This window comes from Muntiacus reevesi, chromosome 2 (genome assembly GCF_963930625.1).
Source record: "Muntiacus reevesi chromosome 2, mMunRee1.1, whole genome shotgun sequence".
Taxonomy (NCBI): domain Eukaryota; kingdom Metazoa; phylum Chordata; class Mammalia; order Artiodactyla; family Cervidae; genus Muntiacus; species Muntiacus reevesi.
Genome location: NC_089250.1, coordinates 163,958,380 through 163,972,000, shown reverse-complemented (window position 1 = coordinate 163,972,000; position 13,621 = coordinate 163,958,380).

The following is a 13,621-nucleotide window of genomic DNA, read 5'->3' as shown; positions in this document are numbered from 1 at the left end:
TACTGTAGGTAACTTCTATCTTAATAAGCCTAACTTGAAATCAGTCCTGAATATTCATTGGAAGGACTGATGCTGAAGCTGAAGCTCCAATACTTTGGCTACATGACGTGAAGAACTGACTCATCTGAAAAGACCCTGACACTGGGAAAGACTGAAGGCAGGAGGAGAAGGGGACGACAGAGGATGAGATGTTGGATGGTATCACTGACTTGATGGACATGAGTTTGAGCAAGCTCTGGGAGTTGGTGATGGACAGGGCAGCCTAGCCTGCTGCAGTCCATGGGGTTGCAAACAACTGGATGTGACTGAGCGACTAAACTGGACTGAATTCTGACCACAGGCCAACTATAGAATGTTGGGAGTCTGAGGGCAGGGAAGCCAATTAGGATTCTGAGTTCATCCAGGCAGGAAGAGGTGACGAGTATCTGGATGAGGACTGTGGCTGATGGACAAAGAGGAGGCCATGAATGCAACCTCAGGCTCCAAGCTAAAAATGAAGAATGATTTATCCATAGGGATGTTTATTTGCATAACACTAGGCAATGGCACCCCACTCCAGTACTCTTGCCTGGAAAATCCCATGGACGGAGGAGCCTGGTAGGCTACAGTCCATGGGGTCGTGAAGAGTCGGACATGACGGAGCGACTTCATTTTCACTTTTCACTTTCGTGCACTGGAGAAGGAAATGGCAGCCCACTCCAGTACTCTTGCTTGGAGAATCCCAGGGATGGGAGCCTGGTGGGCTGCCGTCTATGGGGTCACACAGAGTTGGACGCGACTGATGTGACTTAGCAGTAGCAGTAGCAGATATTCAAATATTTTGCAGATATCTTAATAATTTACTTAAAAATTCTTGTTTGGATGCTTAGTGTTGGCTACGCACATTAGTCATAGTCTAGTCATTAGTCACAAGTGTGCAAAGTCACTTCAGTCATGTCTAACTCTTTGTGACCCTATGGACTGTAGCCTGCCAGGCTTCTCAATGGGATTCTCCAGGTAAGAATACTGGAGTGAGTTGCCATGCCCTCCTCTGGGGGATCATCCCGATTCAGGGGTCAAACCCACATCTCTTGCATTGGCTGGAAGGTTCTTTACCACTATCACCACCTGGGAAGACCAGTGTTGACTATACTCAACCATAAAAGCACATAAACTAAAAACAACCAGGAAAGTGACTCACAAATGAAAAGTTCAACTTACCAGACAGACTAGTTTTTGCTGATGATGGTGATGATGGTGGTGTTGGTAGCGATGATGCTGATTCTGACAGCACTGACAACAGTGGTGGTGCTGATGGTGACAGTGGTGATGACAGTGATGAGGCTGACAATGGTGATGAGGATGACAATGGTGATGGTGACAGTGGTGATGACGGTGATGAGGATGACAGTGGTGATGAGGATGACAATGGTGATGGTGACAGTGGTGATGACGGTGATGAGGATGACAGTGGTGACGGTGACAGTGGTGAGGATGGTGATGAGGATGACAATGGTGATGGTGACAGTGGTGATGACGGTGATGAGGATGACAGTGGTGATGAGGATGACAGTGGTGATGAGGATGACAATGGTGATGGTGACAGTGGTGATGACGGTGATGAGGATGACAGTGGTGATGAGGATGACAATGGTGATGGTGACAGTGGTGATGACGGTGATGAGGATGACAGTGGTGACGGTGACAGTGGTGAGGATGGTGATGAGGATGACAATGGTGATGGTGACAGTGGTGAGGATGGTGATGAGGATGACAATGGTGATGGTGACAGTGGTGAGGATGGTGATGAGGATGACAGTGGTGATGAGGATGACAATGGTGATGAGGATGACAATGGTGATGGTGACAGTGGTGATGACGGTGATGAGGATGACAGTGGTGATGGTGACAGTGGTGATGACGGTGATGAGGATGACAGTGGTGATGGTGACAGTGGTGAGGATGGAGATAAGGATGACAATGGTGATGGTGGCAGTGGTGAGGATGGTGATGAAGATGACAGTGGTGATGGTGGCAGTGATGCTGATGGTGACAGTGGTGAGGATGGTGATGAGGATGACAATGGTGATGGTGACAGTGGTGAGGATAGTGACAGTGGTGAAGATGATGGCGATGATGACAATGGCAAAGGTGATGATGATGACAATGAGGATGATGAAGATGATAATTCTGCTTCTAATTATTAGGATAAGAAAGATTCCTTGTTTTCAGACAGTGGTTCTCAAAGCGTGGTCCCCAGACCATCAGCATAACCATCCTGAACTTGTTGGAAATGAAAATACTCACACCCCACCCTACTGAATCAGAAACTCTGGGGGTGTGGCCCAGCAATCTGTGTCTTAACAAACCCTCTGGGCGGTTCTGATGCACATTAAAGTTAAAACAAAACAAAACAAAAAACTGTTGCTTTAGGACAAAAAGGAGTGATGGAAATGGCCCCATGTTTTTTTCCCAGTAGCCAAAGTACTCTAAAATCACATAAATATAAATTTTTAACTGATATAGTTTCTTTGCCTATTAGGGAGGATCAGATTCCAGGGGGATAAATTTCTGATCTAATCACTCTGGAAAATAGATGGTAATTTTCTTTCAAAAAAAGAGATTTGTGATGACTAGTGGGCATAGTCATAGAAAACTATTACGCCCTAAAATCAATGACCATTTTAAAATATTAATACTTTTTAAAAAGATTTTTTTAATGTGGACCATTTAAAAAGTCTTTATTATTTCTGTTTTATGATTTTTTTTTGGGGGGGGGGGAGACTGTGAGGCATGTGAGATGTTAGCTCACTGACCAGGGATCAACTCTGCACTCCCTGCATTGGAAGATGAAGTTTTAACCACTGGACCACTGGGGAAGTCCCAGTGACCGTTCATTTATACTCCTTCAGTGGCCCCAGACCCCGGCAATGGCCTGCTAACCTAGTTCTGATGGGAGAAGATTAGTGCCCCGAGTGACAGGGTAGTTGGCTAGTTTCTAACGCCCTTTTTTGCTGGTGTTCCATTTCATTGTTGAGCCGTCCACCAAGCCACCCCTAAAGAGTGCCTGGGATCTGCCCTCTAGCAGCTGCCTGGAAGAGGGGCCAAGCAGCCCAGGATGAGGCGGTTTCCTAGAGGAGAGCGTGAGCACAGGAGAGCCCGGTCAGCACTGCACATCCGTGAGTTCTGTCCCTATGGCATACTGAATTAGGCACTGGGAAACCTTTCAGGCTTCAAGAGATAAGGACCAAGCAAACCAGCCTCCATTAACTGCTTTAAAGCCTGATTTAGCATGGTCATTTTCATCCCATTTCTATCTCACAGGATAAATATTAGCCAGATAGAATTAGGAGTCAAACCAGCCAATCCTAAAGGAAATCAACCTTGAATATTCATTGGAAGGACTGATGTTGAAGCTCCAGGAAGGTTCTGACCTGATGGGCTTGGCCAAGGAAAACTGGCTCTGCGACTTGCTGCTGGCGAGTCGACCACAGGTAAAACTAGAACAACAGGGAAACGATGATTAGGATCGAAGCATCTCTTTCTGAGACCAGACACAAGAGCACTTCAGACAAGGACTCAACCAGCAGCTGGCGACTAGCCGCCAGCTATGCCACAGCCCTACCAGAACCTCTGGGCTGGCCACGTGTCAAAACAAACGACCCATTTCTAATGAGGCTGGAGTTACCTTCAGGCTGACGTTAGAAAGCTCATAAACGTGTTCTGCTGCCCCCAAAGCCTTGACCCCTTTCTGCATAAGGATGCTCAGCAGTAGTAAAATAATCATGGAAGAATCAGGCAAAAGTTCTAAGAATCATAGTATCCATACAGATTTGATCGTCGACCCCTCAGAGGACACTGTGTAATCTGACATGATAATCTGACATGACCATCCATGTACCACCCATCTGCACGGTAAGGCTGTGTGTGTATCTATAGATCCCGTGATGAAATCATTGTTCTACCTGGTATGACAGTCGGTAACTCTTCATTATCTGCTGAGATGAAAAAATGAAAATATTTGTTGGAACTCGGCTTCATTAGTCTGCTAACATGTGAAATCCTAGAACTTCTTTCTGAGGAGGGATGTGAGTGCCAACAGGGGGCTACCAGCATTTTCCAGAGTGATGGTCAGGTCTCTTGAGCAGAGGGACTTGCCGCTACTACACACTGGGCTATTCTTAACTAAGACCAGAGCTACCCCAGCAGGGTCAGACAGCCCATCCACACATGGAGGGCTTATGTGCTCAGTCAATGAATCATGTCTGACTCTTTGCAACCCCACAGACTGAAGCCTGCCAGGCTCCTCCATCCGTGGAATTTTTCAGGCAAGAATACTGGAGAGGGTTGCCATTTCCTACTCCAGAGGATCTTCCTGACCCAAGGATCCAACCTGCATCTCTTGTGTCTCCTGAACTGGCAGGTGGGTTCTTTCCCACTGTGCCACCTGGGAAACCCATGCAGGTCTTATACATTCACTTATGGATCCAATAAACTTTCCCTGGGTGCCTCTAATGTGCCAAGCACTGTGACAAGTGCTGCAGATACAGTGATGAGAAAGGCAGAAAAAACCCTTGTTCTCTGGAGCTTAAAATCTGGTTCTGAAGGTGACACTGGAAACCACACTGACCACAGAGCCCTTGGCTGTCAGTGAATTCTCCCCCAGCCTGACCTGCAACTCATCCTGCCTCTGGGCTTAAAATGCTGGAAGTGGCATGTAACAATACACCACACCCATCTTCGTTGCTTTAACTCACAGTTCATTGACCTACCTGAGGATACACCTGGGTGGTTCATGTCTTCCGGGACGGCAGAAGTTGAGAGAGCTGCTGGGAAAGCAACAAAATAAGAGAAATGACTCCTGACGTTTACTACCAAACAGAAAGACAAGGGGGCTTCCCTGGTGGTTCAGATGGTGAAGAGTCCGCCTGCAATGCGGGTTCGATCCCTGGGTTGGGAAGATCCCCTGGAGGAGGGCATGGCAACCCACTCCAGTATTCTTGCCTGGGAAATCCCATGGACAGAGGAACCTGGAAGGCTACAGTCCACGGGGTCACAAAGAGTGACGAAGCACAGCACAGAAAGAGGAGGACTTTATTCACCTGCTTCACATTTCCAGGGGACGAATTCAATTAGCTGTGGACAAGTTCATTCAATACATAGCATTTAAAAAGGAACCATCAGTCTTGAAAATATTGTGCTAGACACCAAAGGCCACATGCTGTATGATTTCATTTGCAGGAACTAATCAGATGAAGTACCTTCGTAGAGATAGAAAGCAAGTTGGTGACGGCCAAGTGCTGGGGGGAGGACTTGTGATGACAAAACGGCTGAGGCCATTAGCAAAGAGCAGACCTGCGGCACTCTCTTGACCCAGCTGAGTGCCATGGGGCAGAATTCCCTCTTCTAGAGGGGCAATATCGCACTGGACCCCCTCAAAACACAGAAGGCCAGACTCACGGGGCCAGATTGTGCACCAGGCTCTTACACCAACTCACTGACTTAACACTCACAACCGCTCCTTGAAACACACAGTTATCACCCCATGTTTCAGAACAGAAACTGAAGCACCAAGAGGGAGAGAAACCCGGTGAGGGTCACACAACTGGGAGGCAGGAGAGGGGGCTCCAAACCCAGAGACCAGCAGCTGGCACTGAGCGCCATCGTGCCAAGAGCCTGGGACATGCCCCTCTGATTTCAGAAGAATTCTGAGCCACTTAGACAGGAGATCGAAGAACTGACGGGGTCCACGCTTTCTTTTGCAAACATTTGGAAGTGAATGCACATTTGTAAACCAGGATGGGTGGAGCAGTATTCACTATTCAAGCATTTATTTATTCATTTAATGAGCACTGAAAGCCTACCAAACAGCAGACACTATTCTTGAGACCGCGCGTGTGTGTGTGTGTGTGTGTGTGTGTGTGTGTGTGTGTGTGTGTATGTGTGTGTTTGGCTGGGGGCAATGTCAAAGATGAGAAAGATACAGATTCTGCTCCCAGAAGCTGATGACATCATTGAAGAGACACATGGACACACAACTGTACAGGAAAGGAACAGAGCTAAAAGTGAGAACAGAGAACTGTGGGTCCAGAAGAGGGATGGCAGCTGCCAGCCTGGGGTGGGGGACTGGACGAGTGCTCTGGAGGTTGTGGCTGGTGCTTTAATGGGTGCCCTGGAGGCAAAGGATGAGTAAGTGCAAGAGGAAGAACATAAATGCAAGACTGACTCAGAGCTGAGCTGTCTCTTTACTCTTGCTGTTTAGTCGCTCAGTCGGGCCTGAATCTTTGTGACCCCATGGACTGCAGCATGCCAGGCTTCTCTATTGTTCACCATCTCCTGGAGCTTGCTCAAACTCATGTCCATTGTGTTGATAATACCATCCAACCATCTCATCCTCTGTCATCCCCTTCTCCTTCTGCCCTCAATCTTCCCCAGCATCAGGGTCTTTTCCAATGAGTTGGCTCTTTGCATTAGGTGGCCAAAGTATTTGAGCTTCAGCTTTAGCATCAGTCTTTCTAGTGAATATTCAGGGTTTCCTTTAGGATTGACTGGTTTGATTGGCCTTGCTGTCCAAGGGACTCTTAAGAGTCTTCTCCAGCACCACAGTTTGAAAGCATCAGTTCTTGGGCATTGAGCCTTCTTTATGGTCCAACTCTCAAATCCATACATGACTACTGGAAAAACCATAACTTTGACTATACAAACCTTTGTCAGCAAAGTGATATCTCTGCTTTTTAATATGCTGTCTAGGTTTGTCATAGTTTTTCTTCCAAGAAGCAAGTGTCTCTTAATTTCATGGTTGCAGTCACCTTCCGCAGTGATTTTGGAGCTCAAAAAAATAAAATCTGCCACTGTTTCCACTTTTCCTTAATCTATTTGCCATGAAGTGATGGGACTGGATGCTGGTCCCCTCTCATTACTCTTCACTTTCCTTGTCTCAGAATCTCTGAATAGGCCTCATGCCTAGTCAGTGCTTTTAGTAGTTAATAGGATTTGAATGTGGTTTAGAGAGAAAAAATAGTTCAGAGATTAATCTCTAAGCTCTGAGGTCAGATTGTCTGTCATTCCACTGCCTTTGGGGATAATATTTAACCTATTTGAGTATGAGTTTCCCTGTTGAGAGAATGGAGATTATAGAAGTTGCCTTATTTGACTGTCAGGAGGATCAGATAAGAAAATCCCCATGGGGCAGTCAACACGGGGACTGACATGGAGGAAGGAAGTGCTGTCCACCAGAGGCAGAGCATGAATCACCTGGGCAATTTAAAATGTTCTGGCAGACAGATTTTAAAAATTAAAGAGGAACAGGTGAAGTTAATTTCAGTAATGTACCTTATTTAATCCAATACGTCCAAATTATGATCATTTCAACATGCCATCCATATAAGAACGCTGATGAAGCAGTATTACCTTCTTCCTAGGGCACCAAAGATCCAGGGTGTATCTGACATGCACAGCAGGCTTCAGCCCCACAGAGCCACATGGAACGCAGGTACGAGGGTTCATTGAAGACCCCATCAGTACCTTCAGGACGTGAATCATTTGATGAATGATTGATGAATCATTTGATGGTGTAACAGACACGGCAGCCTCACAGATGATGGAGGAAGGAAGAGGGCATGGTCTCCCACGATGTGAAGATAAAATGACCTGCATGGTGACTGCACTCACCATGACCAGGGAGACACGTCCCCTCCTCAGGTGATTCAGGGAAACAATGAAACCTTTCCAGGTTGGTCACTTCCCAGACGTCAGGCCAGATGTTCGGATTTATTTCATAAATTTTAAAGATATGAGGTGACTCTTTAGGAACCTCCCTTTCTCATTCATTGACACACAGACCCTGCCTCCCCCCTCAACATACACACAATCCTGCCTTTTCCTCCCACTCTTTACAGAGTGACAGAGATGCTAGACCACCTCTCAGCCACTGGTCCTCAGTCTAATGAGATTCAACCAGTCCCCTTCTCTCTCTCTGTCTCACGCTTGATGTCCAAGCTCAGGTGTGCTCAGTATTTTTTTTTTTTACAAGAATGACATGTTTTGGGTCTTAATATTCTCCCCATTGCTGGCTTTGAAGATGGGCAGGAGGCCATGAGCCAAAGAACGCAGGCGGCCTCTAGAAACTGGAAAAGGCAAAGAAATGGATCTCCACTTCTGGAGCCTCTGGAATGAACACTGCCTGGCATAGCCCTGGGTTTTAACTCAGTAACACCTAATTTTGACTTTTGACCTCCAGAACTGTAAGATAGTGAATGTGTTGTTTAAGCCACTAAGTTTATGCCAATCTTTTAAAGCAGAGATTAGAAACTCATATAATAAACAAATATTACATGTGATCAAATGATGTTTCCTCCAAAGAAAACCTGAAATGTATCGTTTAAGGGATTTTGAACACTCTCAGAGAAGTTGCCAAGATGAGGATTAAAAATAATTATAAAAATTGCCATGTTCAAAATAGTTTCTAGTATTTGTTTAAAACAATGACATTGTTATCTCATTTTTTTTTTTCAGACTCAGCTGGGGCAACACTCTGAAAATCACCCCACACAAGCTACATTACAAAGGGCAGGTTTTAATGAATTGGGCTTCCCTGGTAGCTCCGCTGGTAAAGAATTCACCTGCAGTGCAGGAGACACTGGTTCGATTCCTGGGTTGAGAAGATCCCCTGGAGAAGGGATAGGCCACCCACTCCAGTATTCTTGGGCTTTCCTGGTGGTTCATTTGGTAAAGAATCTGCCTGAAATGTGGAAGACCTGGGTTTGATCCCTGGGTTGGGAAGATTCCCTGGCGGAAGGCATGGCAACCCACTCCAGTATTCTGGTCTGGAGAATCCCCAAGGACAGAGGATCATGGCAGGCTGCAGTGCATGGGGTCTCAAAGATTTGGACATGCCTGAGTGACTATGCACACATAATGAATCACTCAGCAAAATAACTCAACAACAATTCTTTCATTTGTTTCTCTCCTGTATTTTGACAAGCAATCAGAAATGTCCCAGGAAAGAGCACAAAAATGTTCTCTTACCTGACAGTACAGTTTCTGAATTTCCATCACCTATTGGGCACAAATAAATGAAAATATTTAATATTCAACTAAATCAAATAACTTCTACCTCACCTGCTTAATCATTTTTAACAAATCTATGATGTGACAGGTCAAAAATACCAAATGTGAAACATAGTGAACTCCTGCTGAGATACAGCCCCCTGGACATAATAGACTCTCAGAAATATTTGCTGGTTTGATTGATTTGAAGAAACTCTAAAGGTAGTAGCTTCAACCTGTGATATTGGCTCCAAAGAATGCTCACCCCCTGAGAGCGGGCTAGTTATCATGAACGAACTAGAGAATTAAATAATAACTCTGCACGCCAAGACCTAGAACAATGCCCCAAGTGTCACTGACACTCAATAAAGTTTGCTCTTATCATTCCATGTACATGAGCTCATTTAACCCAAATGGAGCACAGTGAAGCAGATGTTTTAGTTCCCTTTATTAAAAAAAAAAGAGAGATGTTTTAATGCCCTTAAAAAATGGCTTGCCCAAGGCTACACTAAATAAATGGCAGTGGAAGTGTTAATTGCTCAGTGGTGTCTGACTCTTTTGCAGCCCCATGAACTGTATGTAGCCCACTAGGCTCCTCTGTCCATGGGATTCTCCAGGCAAGAATACTGGAATGTGCAGCCATTCCCTTCTCCAGGGGATCTTCCCAACCCAGGTATTGAACCTGGGACTCTTGAATTGGAGGAAGATTCTTTACCATCTGAGCCACCAGGGAAGCCCAAAAATGCAGAGTGGGACTCAAACTTGGAGCTTCTACTGCTAAACCCCTGGTCTTTCCCTCAACCCAGAGCTCAGCGGGGTAATACACGCCTGTCTTCAACATGTTCCCACTGAGTTTACCAGTTGCACAATGCAAGACTCAGCAGTTTCCTAGTCCATCAATAAATGGATGATTCATGTACAACATATGTAGTATGCTCTCCCTCCTCAGTTTGGCTCATCAGTTCCAAGCAAAAAAACTTTCAGTTTTAAGTCAAAAAGAAAATTTGCATCAAATAAGGACTAATGTTGTAAATTCAACATGAAAAGACTTTCTACCTTGTGGCAACGGCAGTAACTCACCAGCATTCTTTTCAGGGAGAGGAGTCAAGACTTCAGCGGCTGTTAAGATGTGAAATATTCCTTCTGAGCCACATAGTGGAAAGAACATAGGTTGAACAGCTGCATAAGCTACACAAAGATTCACCAAGACTTTCCCTTAATATTGTGGCAGCAATAAGGCTTTTAGTAGCAACTCCATTGGCAAAAAGAAAATATCAATACTAGCTGATAACTTAAAACCCTCATGACTGAAAAGAAAATGAAGCTAACTCTTATCGAGGAAAGAAAGTGGCCCAATAGCACTTTCAACTTACTTGATGCAAATTTTCCTTTTGACTTACAAGTTAAAGGATTTTTTTTTTTATGTTGGAACTAATGAGCCAAACTGGGGAGGGAGAAGTGAAGTAAAGTGAAAGTTGTTCAGTCATGTCTGACCCTTTGTGATCCCATGGACTATACAGTCTATGGAATTCTCCAGGCCAGAATACTGGAGTGGGTAGCCTTTCCCTTCTCCAGGGGATCTTCCCAACCCAGGGATCGAACCCAGGTCTCCCACACTGCAGACAGATTCTTTACCAGTTGAGCATACTACATATTTTGTACATGAAAACTTACTGGCGGGATCATCTTAATGGCCCAGAAATGTGCAAATGGCAAATAATGATAGTAAAAAATGGCAATATGGTCCATCCTCTGTTTATTCTACCTTTTCCTTTATGATCTACCTATTACTTTCCTGGGTGGCTCATAGAATGAAAAATGTCAAGTCAATAAAACAAAAACATGCATTTACCCCATGCTGGCTTTACATTTTTCAGTCTCTGTTAACATGTGGAGAAAGAAAAGATCGCTTTTAGGAAAAGTGATATTGTTTCTAGACAGGCTTCAATTCAAAGTGAATTTTAAAATGAAAGAATGTGACTCCCAGAAATAAAAATGTTGATGCTCCGTGCCTTAGTTCAGATGACTCTAATTAACCATCAGATACATGGACACATAATAGCCCAGTGTGTCTAGTAACACATCCTACATAATCGTGGCCGTGCTATTCCTCCCAGAGACTCTGCAATATCTCCAAATAGGAGGCAAATAGTTCCCGACACACACGAAACAGGGGAAACACAGTAGCTCTACAGAATTGTCTGCTTTTACTGCATCCTAAACCAAAAACCCAACTAATAGAACAAAACAAAGGCAAATCAAAGGGAAAAGAAAGAAACAAAAAATACATGATAAAAAACCAAAACACACACATGCACATACACACTTCTACCAATACTGCACACAAGTGCAAGCTCTGCTGATGGTTAGTGGAGATGCTGTCTGTCTGGATGATGGGATGTGCATCCTTGGAAGGAGAGGTGACTGTTACCTGAGCACATGACACTGGCGTCTTCTCCAGGACCGCAGATATGGATGTACCAGTTAGCATGGGGACACTATCCCAGAAAACTCTGTCTTCCTGCACAATCCACATCATCCAGCAGAAACTGGCCTTCCCCTTCCCCAAAGTGGGCCTTCACTGGGGCTGCCAGGGCAGGCCTTCAGCTCAGTTGCTGGCACACCACCTTGGCTTCATGCATGTCCCAGGGGTCCTCACAGACCCTGCCCCACTGGCCATGGTAGAAAACCTCCCCACCTCCAGAACATCTGCCTGACCCATTCACTAGCTGCAATTGCAGCCAGTCTTCCGGAAAAAAAAAAAAAAAAAAAAAAAAAAAAACCATCTCATGTTAGGAGAAGGGACACTTTCTGCATTAACCCATTTGTTGAGCTGTTTGACAAAGATTTACGGAACACATGCTGGGTCCCAGCAGATAGCCCTGTGGCTACTGTGGTTCACAGACCAGCCCTGGTTTTTCCTGGCCCAAAGTTTAGAGTCTAGTTTGAGGAGACTAGAGGAGGCAGCCCCATTAACCCAACATTAAGTTTAAACTTACAGTTCTGCAAGGTGCTAAGAAGCAAACATTAAGGCTATGGTTTTTCCAAAAGTCATGTATGGATGTGAGAGTTGGACCATAACGAAAGCTGAGCACCGAAGAATTGATACTTTTGAACTGTGGTGTTGGAGAAGACTCTTGAGAGACACTTGGACTGCAAGGAGATTCAACCAGTCCATCCTAAAGGAAATCAGTCCTGAATGTTCATTGGAAGGACTGATGTTGAAGCTGAAACTCCAATAATTTGGCCACCTGATACTAAGAGCTGACTCATTGGAAAAGACTCTGATGCTGGGAAAGATTGAAGGCAAGAGAAGAAGGGGATGACAGAGGATGAGATGGTTGGATGACATCACTGACTCAGTGGACATGAGTTTGGGTAAACTATGGGAGTTGGTGACGGACAGGGAGGCCTGGTGTGCTGCGATTCATGGGGTCACAAAGTCGGGCACGACAGTTCAGAGTGACTGAACTGAACTGAAGAAGCAAACGTGGAGATGTTCATAATGTTTTGAGAACATAAGGGGGAGTGAGTTCAGGATATGTTTTCTAAGAAGGGATGAGGGACCTGAGGCTTGGAGGAAGAGAAGGATGGAGTTGAGTAGACAAAGAGGGATGGAGTAGAGGCAGAGCTTTCCTTGACGTATTGAGAAAAGGCAGAGTTTATGAGTGATGAGAATGCATAGAAATCCCCAGATGAAATCATTCTGTTTGGTAGTATTTGTAAAGTTGGGACCTACTTACCATTTAAAAGCACACAACCCACCAAACCACATCAAATGAGGAGTTACAAAACCTTGACTCACCCCAGGGAAATGGTGTCAGCATCTCAGCATCTAAGAGCAAAGAGGAAGAAATGAGGTATCATTGCTGTCGTTGCAAAATAGCCCACCCAAGTTTCTTGGTGAGCACTGCACCTATGTGATGATAGCCCCATGGAGTAGAAGTTAAGCTAAAGGCATGATTCCAGGAGTATATCTGGTAGGTTCTTTCTAGAAATTGATAGTATTGGGTTGGCCAAAAAGTTCATTGGGTTTTCACATAAGATTTTATGAGGACCCACAAAGCCACAGGCATTACTGGGGCAGCTGAAGTTAGGATTTTTGTTAGTCTGATTTTAGTTTAATTATATGTTTGAATGATAATGGATTAAATCATATCCATATTCTCTCTCCATAATTTTCTAAAATGCACCTAGCCAACAAGAACAAAACAGTTGGGGGAGAGAAAGTTTTCACGGCCAGGAACCGACTGCTTCTTTTCTTCCCCTTAGTCCTTTCGGTGAAATTCACTATTTGTTTTCTGCCCCTCCCCCACCTCCTGCAGTGGGTTATGTTGGCAAATAACATCAGAGGATGGGGTGCTTGAGGGTGCTCTGTTAAAGATATACTAAGGTATGTTTCTTACCAAAAGCTCCTGAAGTTTCATATTCATCATCTGTAAGAAAGAAAAGAAAGCTGATTGTAACTTGAGTCTAGCAGAGACGATCAAGATTCTGGAATGTCCTGCCCTTGCTGGATGGTTCAGCCATCATCCCACTGTTAAGATTCCAGTGAAGCAGTTCAGCCTGGAATTAGTCTTTTATACGGTTTCTC